Consider the following 13,497-nt stretch of genomic DNA (forward strand, 5'->3'; position numbering starts at 1 on the left):
CTCTAAGCAGGCCAGATGGAGCCTCTAGAAAGGACCTGACATCAGATGGAGACCTGTGCACTGGTGGGACACACTCAAGTTTGGTTTACTACATTGGATATCACATGTTTCCAACATATGAGATTTTTTTTGGAGGGTGGGGCACTTCATAGTCAAACCATAATATCTGGCAAGGGGTTGATACAGAGATTATATAAGGAACTCCAAACATTTAGTCACATGAGGAAAAAAAAAAAGAAAAACAAAAGCAAACTAACCCCTCCACAAAACAAAAAAGCAAACAAAACAAGACAAAAACCTAACAACCTTATTAGAAACTAGTCAATAGACCCAAACAGATAATTTTCAAAAGACATATAAATGGCCATATAGTACCTAAAAAATGCTCAACATCACTAATAATCAGGGGAATGTAAATCAAAGCCATCATGAGGTATTATCTCATCCAATATTATCTATTACCAAACAGTTAAAGATAATAAGTGCTGATGAGAGTGCAGGGAAAAGGGAATGCTTGCACACTATTGGTGGAAATTTAAACTAGTTTGGCCAATGTGAAAACCAGCATAGAGATTCTTCAAAAATCTAAAAATAGACCAACCATGTGATACAGCAATCTCACTACTGGATAGTTGTATCTTCAAAGAAAATGACATCTGTCCAAAAGACACCTAATCCCACTTTCATTGTGGCACTTTTCACAATAGCCAAGAAATGGAAACAAACTAAATGTCCATTAAATGATGAATGGATAAAGAAAATGTGGTACAAATCCTCAATGGAATACTATCCAATTATCAATACAAATCCTGCAATTGTGACAGTATCAATGGCACTGGAGATAATTACATGAACTGAAATAAACCAGGTGCAGAAAGACAAGTACCACATGATTTCTCCCTTGTGGGATCCAAAAACACTGATTTCATAGCAGTTGAGAGTAGAATGGTGGCTATTAGGGACTGGGGAGAGTAGAGTATGGAGGGATGAGAGAGTTTCATCAATGTGGACTGAGTTACAATAGAAAGGAGTAAGAAGTTCTCATGTGTGGGGTGTGGTAATGCATGCCTGTAATCCCAGCGGCTTGGGAGGCTGAGGCAGGAGGATCAAGGCTTCAAAGTCAGAAACTTAGTGCGGCCCTGTCTCAGGATAAAAATTAAAAGGGCTAGGAATGTAGCTCAGTGGTTAAGTGCCCCCGAGTTCAACCCCTAGCAAAAATTCTGGTGTGCTACTGCACAACAGGTAACTATAGACAATAGTGTGCATTTCAAATAACTAGAAGAAACAATTTAAGTTTTTGTTATGAATAAAAGATTGAGGGAGATCCGAGATGGCGGACTACAGGAAGGATGCATTCCTTTTCACTCAGTAACTCCGGTTTCAAGCAGAGGATATCTGTTTCTTGGTGAGGCAGTTTTTGCTGCTTATCGATCCCCTACTGTTTAACCCATTTGTCTACTGTGATCAACTCCAGTCCGCCAGCATATCAACACCTTTTTTGAGTGCAGATTGCTCAATGTCGGGTGCCTATCATCCATCCTTTGCCTGCCTCTTGTCTGTCCATCACCTGCCTGACACCTATCCATCACCCACCACCCAAGGTTCACCTCCTGATTGTCCTGACAACAGACATCAAACTCATCACTGACCACCAGTGTAGTGCCAGCTGCCTGCTGTTACCTGGAAGTTCACTGTCACAGTACCTGCAGGTTTGATTACTTTCTTAAACCTGGAGCTGTTATCAAGTTCCTGAATCAATGTCCCTGTCTTCAGGATAAAACCCATTGCAGCACCTTGGTCTTTGAGGGATGACTTAAGTATATGTAAACATAGTTTCAGCTTTGGTGCAGTTCAGATAAATGATTTTTTAATACATCATTTGTTCACATCCTGTGAACTCCTACCCCAGCTTCTTACTGAGAACACTAATTGTAATGATGCTTCCATTTTAAGCCTGCTGCTTTTCCAACACATTCTCCTGACATGATTCAAAAGAGAAAAAAAGGTTCACAAGAACTGATGAGCTGGAATATCTGTAGACAAATCATATGGCAGATGACTGGATTCTTTTCCAGTCTGACCTCTGTGGAAAGCTTTGGAAAAAAACCATCACTAAACAAATTACTTTCTCAAGATTTTATACTTCCTTATTTGAAAGCAATACTGACAAAAGCTTTAGTCACCTGTCAAGATCTGCGGTCCTGGGGTGTGTCATTATAGGAACACTTAGGCCAGTCTTAGTCAACAAAAAAAGGGTTGTGGCTGAACTCTGACCATAGAAAACCCCTCAGTGATCTACAGTGGCATGGGGCAGGAGGAAAGGCTGGGACAGTTGGGATAAATTACATTCTCAGGTTATTATCATTTAAGAAGACTCTTGGGCAAATTCAAACCCTATCCCCCAGCCATTCACAACCACAATCAATTTATCTACAACCCATTCTCCCTTCTCCCGCCCACTTCCTAAGAAACATACAAACCAAAAGATATCTGGCCAAAATGAAATGCCCAGATGCAGTAATGGCTCTCACCTGTAACCTCAGGGACTTGGAAGTCTGAGGCAGGAGAAACTTGAGTTCAAAATAAGCCACACCAAATTATTCAGGCCCTAAGCAACTTAGCCAGACCCTGGCTGTAAATAGAAATATACAAAAGAAAGAGGATATGGCTTAGTTGTTAAGCTGCACCTTGGTTCAACATGAGGTACAGAAAAAAAGAAAAAGACAAACAAAATGTTCAGCCCTCCTGGTTGTTCTGTTTTCTGCAATTCCCTTCAGGAATTAGGACAGAGTTTACCTTCCAGAAAGTCACTTCCACTGACTATCCCAACATCCGCTTCCACTCAAAATCCTGCAACTCTGGTTTTTATTCTTCTACCTGAAGAACTCTATTAACAATGCTGCTGTGAAGTGATGGCAAAGCATTTGACAACAATGCCATTCAAAGTGGGACAGACTGGCATCCATCAACTTTGGATACAAGGGTCTGGAGATTTCAGACCTTGGTGGAGATTGCTCTTGCTTTGTCTCCCCTGTGGGTCTTACTGGGCCATAGGCAACAAGGGATCCACTTAAGCCTGCTATGACATCCTGGATACTCTCTCAAGTTCCTGGTTCTGACAAGGTAGAACTTAGGGACTTCCCAGTAGGTCAGCTTCCCATCTATATCCTGGCCAGTCTTGTGGAATTAATGAAGCATTAATTGCAGTGTGTAGGTAACTCATTCATCTGACATATATTAATGAGCACCAGGAAATGTGCTAAGGCTAGGGAGTTCCATAAGATGTGGAACTTAACCATGGTACAATTTTATATCACCCCAGGAAATCATAAGACTGACATGTAGTAAACATGGGAAAACTACAATAGCATACAGGAGGTGGTTACTCTAGTCCTGAGAAGTAATGTTTCCTGGTGGAATGGCATTTAAGCAAAAGTGAAGAGCAAGAGAAACACAGGTAGAGGAAATGGGTGATTTTGCTGGGAGTTAGCAAAAGTAAAAAATGTCTTAATGTCTCACTGAGTAAAATATACTATTGGAAATAAAGCAAACATATCTTTCTGTGAATCCTATACTTCCTACTGTTTATTTTGCTAATATTTGGGAAAAAAAAACTCCTCATTTTTGGAGGGGTGTGAAAAACTGGGTCATTTTTAAATTTATTTTACTATTCTCATGATATCATGTTTGCTTTTCTGCCCTCTCCACTATACTATAATATCTCTGAGGAAAGAAAGTGAGGCTGCATCTTACATGGTATCCTCACTGCTTACTATGTGGTCTAATGAGACACTTAGTGAATGAATGAAGCTCACAAGAAACATCTAGATGGTATACTGATTAAGAATGCAAGCTTTGCAGTCATAGAGTCTCAGCTTGAATTCTGCCTTAACCAATTATTTAATGGGCAGACTTAGGAAGTTTCCCCATCAGTAAAATGGGAAATGCACACGAATACCTATCTTCACAGGATAGTCATCAGGATTATGCCATGATACCTAATATGTGTCCACAGGAAGTACTCAATAAATGTTAGATGAATTTTTTGGTAAGTAAAAAAACATAGAACAGTTATTACTTAAATCAGTCCCACAATCATCCCAACATATACATTTTATCTTCAATGCTGGAAATTCTTTGTAGGAAGACAGACCTTATTTGGGGAGCTTTCTCAATTCCGGTCTCCAAGAAACTGAAACTTTTGACAGCGCTGATGGCGTTGATGTGAAACTCTGTATTTGACCTGTAAAACCATGTATGCTTTAGTATAATCAAATAAAACACCCAATTATACTAGTATCAAAGGTCTTTTAGGACATTCATCAATCTATTAATATAAGAGAAATAGTTGAAAATATACTATTAGCACAGTGACTGTGAAGTTAAAGGATTGGATTGAGATTTCTATACACAATTTAAGGTGAATCAAAATTATATTACTTTAAGTTTTGAAATAGATATTCCTCACTGGAATATGTTATGCAGTTTGATCATTTCTAATGAATAAACCTGAAATACTCAAAAATTTGCCATTTCTTGAGTGCCAAAATCACATAAGAGGAAAATTCGACATGCGCCCTCATGTGATGGGTCACAGTCCAAATGAAGGTGTGCCCGGTGTGGGGGCACATGCCTGTAATCACAGGAGCTCAGGAGGCCAAGGCAGGAGAATTGGGAGTTTAAGGCCAGCCAATTGAGTGAGGCCCTAAGCAACTTAGCAAAACCCTGTCTCTAAATAAAATACAAAAAAGGAAAAGGAGCTGAAGATGTGACCCAGTAGTTAAGTGCCCCTGGGTTCAATCCCCAGTACCGGAATATAGGTGTATACAAATATTGCATAACATTACATCAGAGGCTGGGTATGTAACTAAGTGGCAGAGTGCTTGCCTAGCATGTGCAAGGTCCTCACTTCATGCCTCGCAACTTCAAAAAATGAAACAATGGAAAAAAAGAATCCACCCCTTCCTAAATAGCAAGCTAGGTGTATATGAAACACAAATGTTTCATGTTACAAATTGACTACTCATAAGCAAGCTATCTCATTGTATATATGCAAATATTAAGAAATCTGAAACACTTCTAGTCCCAAACATTTTGCATAAGGGGTACACAGCCTAGAGTACAAGTTAGCATTAGACATTATTCAGATGGAAAGAGTTGAAGCAGTCATGTAACAACAGCATAAAAAGCTGGATATGAAAGACCTTTAAACATCCTGGGACTTGTGCAATAATCCTGGTCTGGGACTACATGCTACCAAGTAAGATGGTGCTAAAAGACTGGTTCCATAAGATTATGTAGCACCAAATGTTAGGATAAAGCCTCCCATTCTAGTTCTTTTTCCCAATCAAAAGAAACCAAGGGAGGCTATATTGATTTTCCAAAAGGAATAATACTTACTGGAGAAGGAGTCAAAGCCAACACAGTCTAGTGCCTTTGTCATGTCCATAAAGGAGGTAACACATCTGCCAATATTAACTAATTATGTCCCTACCAAACCAAAGTCAAGTGCTCTTCTAATCCAATGATCCTACTATTATATGTTAATGGTTATCAGAAGGACTAAAATCTGTTTAAGTAAATTTTATACAGAAATGAAGAGTCCCAAAAAATACATTTAGGGCTGCTTTAATATATTACGACAGTAACACTTTTGCCTGTAATTGGATGCAGACAGTAAGTCTATTTCCAGCTAATCATTACACATTCTTCCCTTAATAGACCAGAGTAAAAATAAGGTAACAAAATGGGCTTTTTCTCAATGAAAACAGAGTGCATGAGCTTCACCTCCATAAGCTCAGGCATCACTCACTGGGTTCCATAGGTGCTGCTGAAAACACCTTTCACACTCCCTATGTGGGAGCAAGCTGCCCAAGCCTGCATGAAATACTCAGAAGCCAGCCCAGTGCTCACCTTCTTCTTTAATCTTCGGAGGCCTGTTGTTGTCAGGTTTGTTTGTGAGAGCACCGATCTGCTCCAGTTTCTCTCATAGGTTGGACACCAAGAATTTGAACTATCTTCTTTCCACCTACAACAAAGATCAAAGAAGTTTTAAGTGGGTGGAGTTGTAGCTCAGAGGCAGAACTCTTGTCTAGCATGTGTGAGGTACTGGGTCTAATTCTCAGCACTACATACAAATGAATAAAATAAAGGTGCATTGACAACTAAAAATAAGAACATTTAAGGTAGAAGACCTCACCTGAATCCTGAGTCTCTACTATGTTCCCTCTAAAATCACTGAAGGAATGAATAAACAAATGCCAAAGATCTTTGTTGTTCAGTGTTGACGTATGTCTGGCTGGATTTGAGTCTAGATCATTAAGTCAACATTATTCTCCAGATGATCTCATTTGCTGTAAATATTTGGCTGATGTGAGAAGGCATATATCATCAGCAGTACAGGAAATGTACCCTTCGCTCAGGTACCTGTACAACACCCATTTCTTAAATGAGGAGAATATTGTTTTCTAGGAGCTATATCACACTAACTAAATAATTGTCCTAAATAATTTCACACTCCTTTGTGACTAGACCACTTGAGGGAGAGTTTTATGCCCACACCAGCATAAACACACTCATAAATTAACAAATAAAACAATAACAACAAAAAGAGCTGGACACAAACAAAACAGAAGGGCTCCCCTATACTTCCGTCTGTTTCCCTATGGTAATGGTCACATGATGGCAAGGACTCTCAAAAACAAAGAAGGAGCTGTAATAGTTCTAATTCAAAGTCTTATTTGTTTCAATCTTTTAAAACAGTTTACACAGTACACTTCATTTTATTCCCAGGAAGATCTAGAGTGGGTCATAAATATAAATTCAATTATAAAAAGAGAGAAGTATGCCTTCTGTAAGGCTACTTTCTAACTGCTTAGGCTACTGTGAAGAGAGAGGCCTGATCGTATGTGTTTTAGAACATCAGTTCATCTCACATTACTTTTATTCAATGTGTATTAATTTTTTTCTCTTCTATCGCTACTTCTACTCTAATAGTTACTGTATAGTAGTTCACTCTACTTAGGGAGTTCCAATATGAACCCATGTAATGAAACAAGATATTAAGTGAAAAATGGTAAGGAAAAACTGTATCTGGTTATGGTGCCTACCTGAGGCACGACAAAGGGATTAGTACACTAGAGTGAGTTAAAAACAGAAACGGTCTGAAAATAAAACCAAGAAACTTAGGTTAAAGTGTATACTGGTGATGTTTTCTGATATTTTCTTTTAAACTGTGAACTACTGCTGAAACCACTACTACTGTCTAAAGTAAATAACTGTTACCTTTTCAAGTTCAATACTTCTATTACTTATTCTCTACATTAGGTTTACAAAAATTTACAGAGACAAAAATCAATAAGAGCCCAGTTTATAATGCATTAAAATATTAAATATATAATTTTGATGGTATAAAAAATGCTAAGGATGAAAAAATAAGATGGAAAGCATTACATCAAAAAGTACCTGCACTATGGTTCTACTTCAAGTTCATTTCTTTTAAGCCTCATTTCCTCTGAAATTATCAAATGCAAGATGCATCTTGATGACACCACAGCAATTACTAACAATCTTCCTGGCTTTCCCTTTATCTTATCCCAGTACTTATAATATTAAACAACACTCTAATCGGAGAATACTATAATGAAACTTTCATAGGATACCAAAACATATCAAAGATTTCTTATTTTATCATTATATTACGTCTGGGTAGAACCAAAAAGAAAAGGTACATGATGAAGGGAACTTGTTGACACTGAAGGTATTAATGGACTAAGACTGCAGTCTAAACATGGGAAATGATTTTGAGACTGTATACCATTTTTAGATGATTCATACCTCTGTCCTCCATCATTAGTATAGATAATTGATTGCCTTAGCTTAAGTCATTTCCCTAGGGAAGCCTTCCTGATCTCTCAGAATTCCCTCAACATACCTTATATATTTCCTTTATAGCATTTATTAGACTTGTGATTAGTTATCAGTGTACTTCTTCATTAAAGATTGTTTTTGACTGATGAATTCTGAACTGCACTAGAATAAGGGTCACATGTCTATGCTGCTCACTGTGGCTCTCCCAGTTTGGCAGAAGATACATACCTAACACAATATTCATTTATTCACTAATATGGTAATTTACTAATTGCTTTGTCTTGAAATTTTAGTACTGTGAGATCAAAGTGTTAATTTTGAAAAGAAAGTAGCATATCACAAGCAGAGACTTGATGATGCACTTAGTTTTACTTCAGGGAAAGCCTCCTGTTACTTACCTTTATGTTTGTGATTTTTGTGGTATCAATTCTGATGGTCACTTGATCAAAAGACTCTCTTTGCAGAATGGCAGCATCTTAGAGAGCAAAAAGAACAAGAAGAAAAGATGAAAGATAAATGAACATTAAAATTTGAATGACATCTAGAATTTAAAAAAAATACAATTGGTGAAACTTATTGAAAGTGTTTCAGAAACTTCCAAGAGAAATGGCAGAGGAATGGGAGTATGGGAAGACAGAACTTTTACCCAGACTAGACTGGACAGGATGCGAATAGAAGTAGTAGGATAGATGGATACTATTACCAATTTACTGTATTTATGTGTGAGGTTGTTTCCAGCTTTGGTGGTTACTTGACTACTAGTAAAATTTCCTCTATTTGATTTTCAATTTTTATATATGCCTATGTCTTTGCAGTACAAAATTTTTAAAGGGTAGGGCCAAGAGTTGTTAAGAAGATAATCTACAGGGTTCCAAGCACAATGCATGTAAAAGGTAATTAAAATGAACAACAATAAAATAAAAAAAGCAGAAAATATACTAATCACTGACAACATGAAACCCGGAGTTAGGGGGTATCAGTGATTTAATAGGTTACTTGGTTTCCTTGTAGGAAAAATGAAGAACTGAATTCAGTGACCTTGTAATTTGAGTGGTTTTGATCTGATCTATTTTAAATGGATTTCCTGACATCATATGCAAAAGGTTTACCCCCTCCCAAACATGCAGAGAGAAGGATTAATCAGAAAGACAAGTTCAGGCTTAAAGAAATATCAAATATTTTTGGTAACTGTCACTGTCACTGATACTGCCCACAACAACTTAGAAAAGATCAATAACACCTCTTTGGAAGTATGTGCCAGAATTTCCCAACCAGATGGGGCACTGGTAACATAATACAACTGTCATCTGTGCCAACAACTTGCGGTGAGGCCTTGACAAACAACCTGACTCCTCCACATCTCTGATTCCTAGTCTGGTATAGCACTGCCATGCTGTTCACATCACAGACCTGGTGTAAATACAGAGATATGGACTAAGCACAAAACAAAGTATAGTCTCTCAAATATGCCAGAAGACTGTTCTCAAAGATGATGGAATGCCATCTAGGTATATATAAAACACAGTGCAACACAAAACATGTCACAAAAGATGTGAAAATCTTACCATGCTGAAGGACAAGTTTGCTGTGTTTTCTACTTCACCCAGATCAACCACATTGCTGTCTATCAGACTGATTCTCTGAACGTGATTGCCAAGTGTCTCATTCACCCAACTTTAACATCGCTCTGCCTGTGGTATGCCACTAGGGCACTCTTTACTGCCTCTAATGAGTTATGAAGGTACAGGATATCCTAGAGTGGAAATAAAGCAAGTTGTCGAATCCAGCTAAAGATTAATTGTAGGCAAAGCAGAGTAGCAGCACAAACTACACATTATTATGTCAAGTTACAGAAGGAAATTCTTTATCCTGGTTGTGACCACCAATTGTCTGTCTTTGGTTTGTCCCTCCCACTCTAAATTGATTCTAGTTTACTCCCTCTGGAATTTTTTGATCTTAGCTCAACAGGATGGGAGGGGTTGTTGAAAAAAGACTGCCAACATGAATCCCTCTCTGGTCCTAGAAACCAGAGCATTTGGGAATTCATCTCCCAATCTTTAACTCACCTGTTGGCAAGAAAGTCTGCTGAGTTCTTCACTGAAAGTTCCATTAACCTAATTATTCAGTACAAATAATTCAGTACCTCAGGAACACTACCAATTACTGAATTGCCTGGTGACAAAACCATAACAAGTACTACACTATTGAGTACAAGATTACATTATTTTCATTGACATCCTCTAGAACGGATTGCTACTTAAAAAGGAATGATGACTGTAGGTTTTAAAGGCCATTGATCTCCAGACAGAAATTCTTCTTACTGAAGATTTCCATTATTCTATTTAATGTGATTTGCAACTTAATGTCCTTTATTCTCCCCTCTTGATTTTGTCTTCGGACTTTAGAAAATCCAGATGTTCAAGGATATGATTTCTAACATTCTTAGAATTTACTGTGGCTTGAACTAGCCATAACTTTGGATTAATCTGCTATTCATCCATCTTTGACTTGCTCAGATTGCTAGTTTTCATACTTTCAGGATAATCTGGTTATTCTCTATCTTTCAAGATATGAAAAAGAATTTCCTCCACTGACTGACACGCAGGGGAAAAACAGAGTGCTGAAAAAGAGACAGGGTGGCATTCTGGATCCCAAGATTTCTACATGCATCCCTATCTGCTTAGCTCTCTGGCAAATGAACAGAGGTTTGATGTGGCTGCTGAGGCACCATGGAACTAGGTACAAACTCTTTGGTCTTCTACCACAGCCTGTTGTTTTCAAGAGATTAGAACTACCTGTTTCAAATTCTCATTGTTGGTTTATTATAAAGTTCTGATGTAGCTGAAGGTGATAGAATGATTTGGTTGCTTCCATTGGTCCTCTCTGAGAAGTGCCAATTCAGTTAACTATAATGGAAGTTACTGTAGGCAACATTACTAGGTCTACTTCACTATCTGGGAATGTCCTGGAGCTTTCTAGCCTCCCCCAGAGTGTACCCACTGATTAATCTACAGGCATTCCCTAAGAACCTACAGTGTGACTAGTCTTGTGTTAGGCTCTGAAGGGATCATGGACTTGGGGTGTCCAGCTCAAGGAATGAGTTGGACCAGTAGCACCCAGATTGCCCCAAGAAACTGAGATTCTCCTATTCTGCTTCTCTGTCTTTTCATGGAATAAACTCCCTACAAACCATTTCATTGCTCCCTCACCATCAAACTCCCAGAGAATCTACATAATCACCACAACATTCCTGTGACCAACTCAGTCTGAACCGGGGAGGGCATAGTTTTTCCTTATAGCATATAATAAGATCTATGTTTGAGGGTTACCCCTTCTTCCTATTCCCTCCCCACTGCTATTGTCTGTCTGCAGAGACTGAAGTATACATGCTTATATACATTTTTTCCTATTAATGGGAAAACTGCACAGCTTAATCCTTCACAGTCCCTAACTATGACTTAGTATAACATATGGCTCCAGGAGGATTACTATTGGCTGTCCTGGAAGTTTAAAAAGAGGCAGACTTAGATGGGCACAGTGGTTCACACCTGTAATCCCAGAAGCTTGGGTGGCTGAGGCAAAAGGACTTCAAGTTCTAAGCCAGTCTCAGCAACAATAAAGTGCTAAGTAAATCAGTGAGACCCTGTCCTTAAATAAAATAAAAAACAGGGCTAGAGATAGGGCTCAATAATTGATTGCCTCTGAGTTCAATCCCTGGTTACTGCCCCCATTCCCACTCAAAAAAAAAAAAAAAGAGGCAGACTTACTTAAAACAGAATGTAATTGGTGAAAGTAAATTGTTTCCCTTGAAAATTGACAACCTAGGCATTTATTAACCCTGGTTTTATAACGGGAAAAAAAAGCAAACTTAAAGAGAAAAGTAGGCAAAAACAATACTTATAGAAAGTAGGAATATATCAATTAGGAAAAAGTATTTCAGAAAATGACTAGAAGAAAACATGCTCAAGATAAAAGAACTGCTGAGTTAGGGGGTCTTTATTATTATGGGTCAGAGAGATCACCACTGGCAGATCCAACTAGAAGTCAACTTTCTGAGCACCTAGATCAATGCTTTTCCTTTTGGACTGGCCCCGCTAAATAACAACAGTTTTTGTTTCTGCAGAAAATGAAAAACCTTTCTCCTGGGCTCTCTGAGAGAAACTCTGGTACCCTTGGTACAAACTACTCAATTTAAACTCAACTCTGAAGTTTGTAGAGAGCCTATGGGGCAGATCTAGAAATTAGTAGGCAGGCCTGTTGTATGTGCTTTGAATGGTCCTGCTTTCATACATATAACTCATCCCTTCAGCAAGAAAGCAAGGGCTGTGCCATCCTTTTTCACCCTTCATAAATCTTTCATGGAGCTGTTACCCACTACATGATTAATTCAGGCCTTTGAATGACTGCAGACATATGTAGCAGTATTTGAAAACAATTCCTGGGCACTGCAGGGCTTTACTTCCATCTCAGCTATTTGTTGCTGCATAACAATTATCTCCAAAATGTGTGGCTTTAAATAACAACAAACAGCATTTTATTACTTCTCATGATTCTGTGACTATGTTCAGCTGAGTTGGGAGGGGTGGTTCTGTTCTATGTGCTACAGACTGAGATCACACACACATGGCTACATTCCATCAATACCAGGCCGGAGCTGGAACATCCAAGATGGCCTTTCATCCTCTAGATGGCCTCTTCCCCTGGCCCTTCAGTGCTTGGGAGTTTAAGAACCCTGCCCAAATTCCTGATGCTCAGAATAATGAGAAATAATAACTGAAGTGGTTTGTTATATAGCAATAAATTGAGACAATTTTCCACATACCTTTCCTTCTTTTCTATTATTTTCCACCCTACCCATTCTATTCTCAGCAACTGTTTGTCACTCTCTCTTCCAGCACCCTGTTGGCAAAAGATTCAGGTTCAATCCCTTTCCTTAACAGCTATCTTTACAGACTGCAGAACAGTCAGTACAAACTGCTTATTATATATTTTTAAAAGGTATGTAGAGAACCTGTAGGAATCAGTGGAAGGTTGGCATCATGGCTCTTAGGCATGACTTTCTGTAGTATCTGCTGACCTCCTTACCATATCATGTTGCAGCAATGCCATGGTTTCCTTGTGTTCATCCAGTTTTCTGTATTGCCTCCAGAGCTAGATGGACACTGTTTAAAGTATTGCCAATGGAAGCTACACTCTGAACAGAAACATGTAGGAATGTCATTTTTTTTCTTTTTAATATTATTTCTATTAAGATACAACTGACATGCAAGAAACCATACATATTCAAAATGGTTTGATTATTTTGACATAAATTCAGCAGTAAAACTTTTACCACAATCAAGTAAATAAACACTTATCCCTCCCAGAAGTGTCTTCATGCTTCACAGAATAATTTCTCCTCCAGGTAACCACTGATACAATTTCTGTCACTATTTATCAGTTGCACTTTCTAGAATTTTACAAAAGTAGAACCAGTGAGTGAGTATACATTTTAAAGTATGGCTCCTTTCACTCAGCATAGTTGACATTCATTCATGGTGTAGCTAGTCAGGATGCTACATTCTACTGTATGGCCATATCACAGTTTCTCTACTTACCTGCTGATGGACATTTACATTGTTTTCAGTA

The 13,497-nt window shown here is 38.3% G+C and overlaps 1 long non-coding RNA gene across 2 annotated transcripts; it reads right to left on the reverse strand.

The window, feature by feature from the left end:
- Nucleotides 1–4,193: 4,193 nt before the first annotated feature.
- On the reverse strand, nucleotides 4,194–13,063 carry LOC124973962 (uncharacterized). Of its 2 annotated transcripts, XR_007106730.1 has the most exons (4): nucleotides 12,955–13,063; nucleotides 8,268–8,344; nucleotides 5,914–6,028; nucleotides 4,194–4,243 (listed from the first exon to the last, which is right to left on the reverse strand). It is a non-coding gene; the product is annotated as an uncharacterized LOC124973962 (long non-coding RNA). The 2 variants fall into 2 exon arrangements; XR_007106729.1 differs by lacking the exon at nucleotides 4,194–4,243 and having other exon boundaries at nucleotides 5,684–6,028.
- Between the last annotated feature and the right edge of the window lie 434 nt (nucleotides 13,064–13,497).

This window comes from Sciurus carolinensis, unplaced genomic scaffold, assembly GCF_902686445.1.
Source record: "Sciurus carolinensis unplaced genomic scaffold, mSciCar1.2, whole genome shotgun sequence".
In the NCBI taxonomy this organism is placed as follows: Eukaryota; Metazoa; Chordata; class Mammalia; order Rodentia; family Sciuridae; genus Sciurus; species Sciurus carolinensis.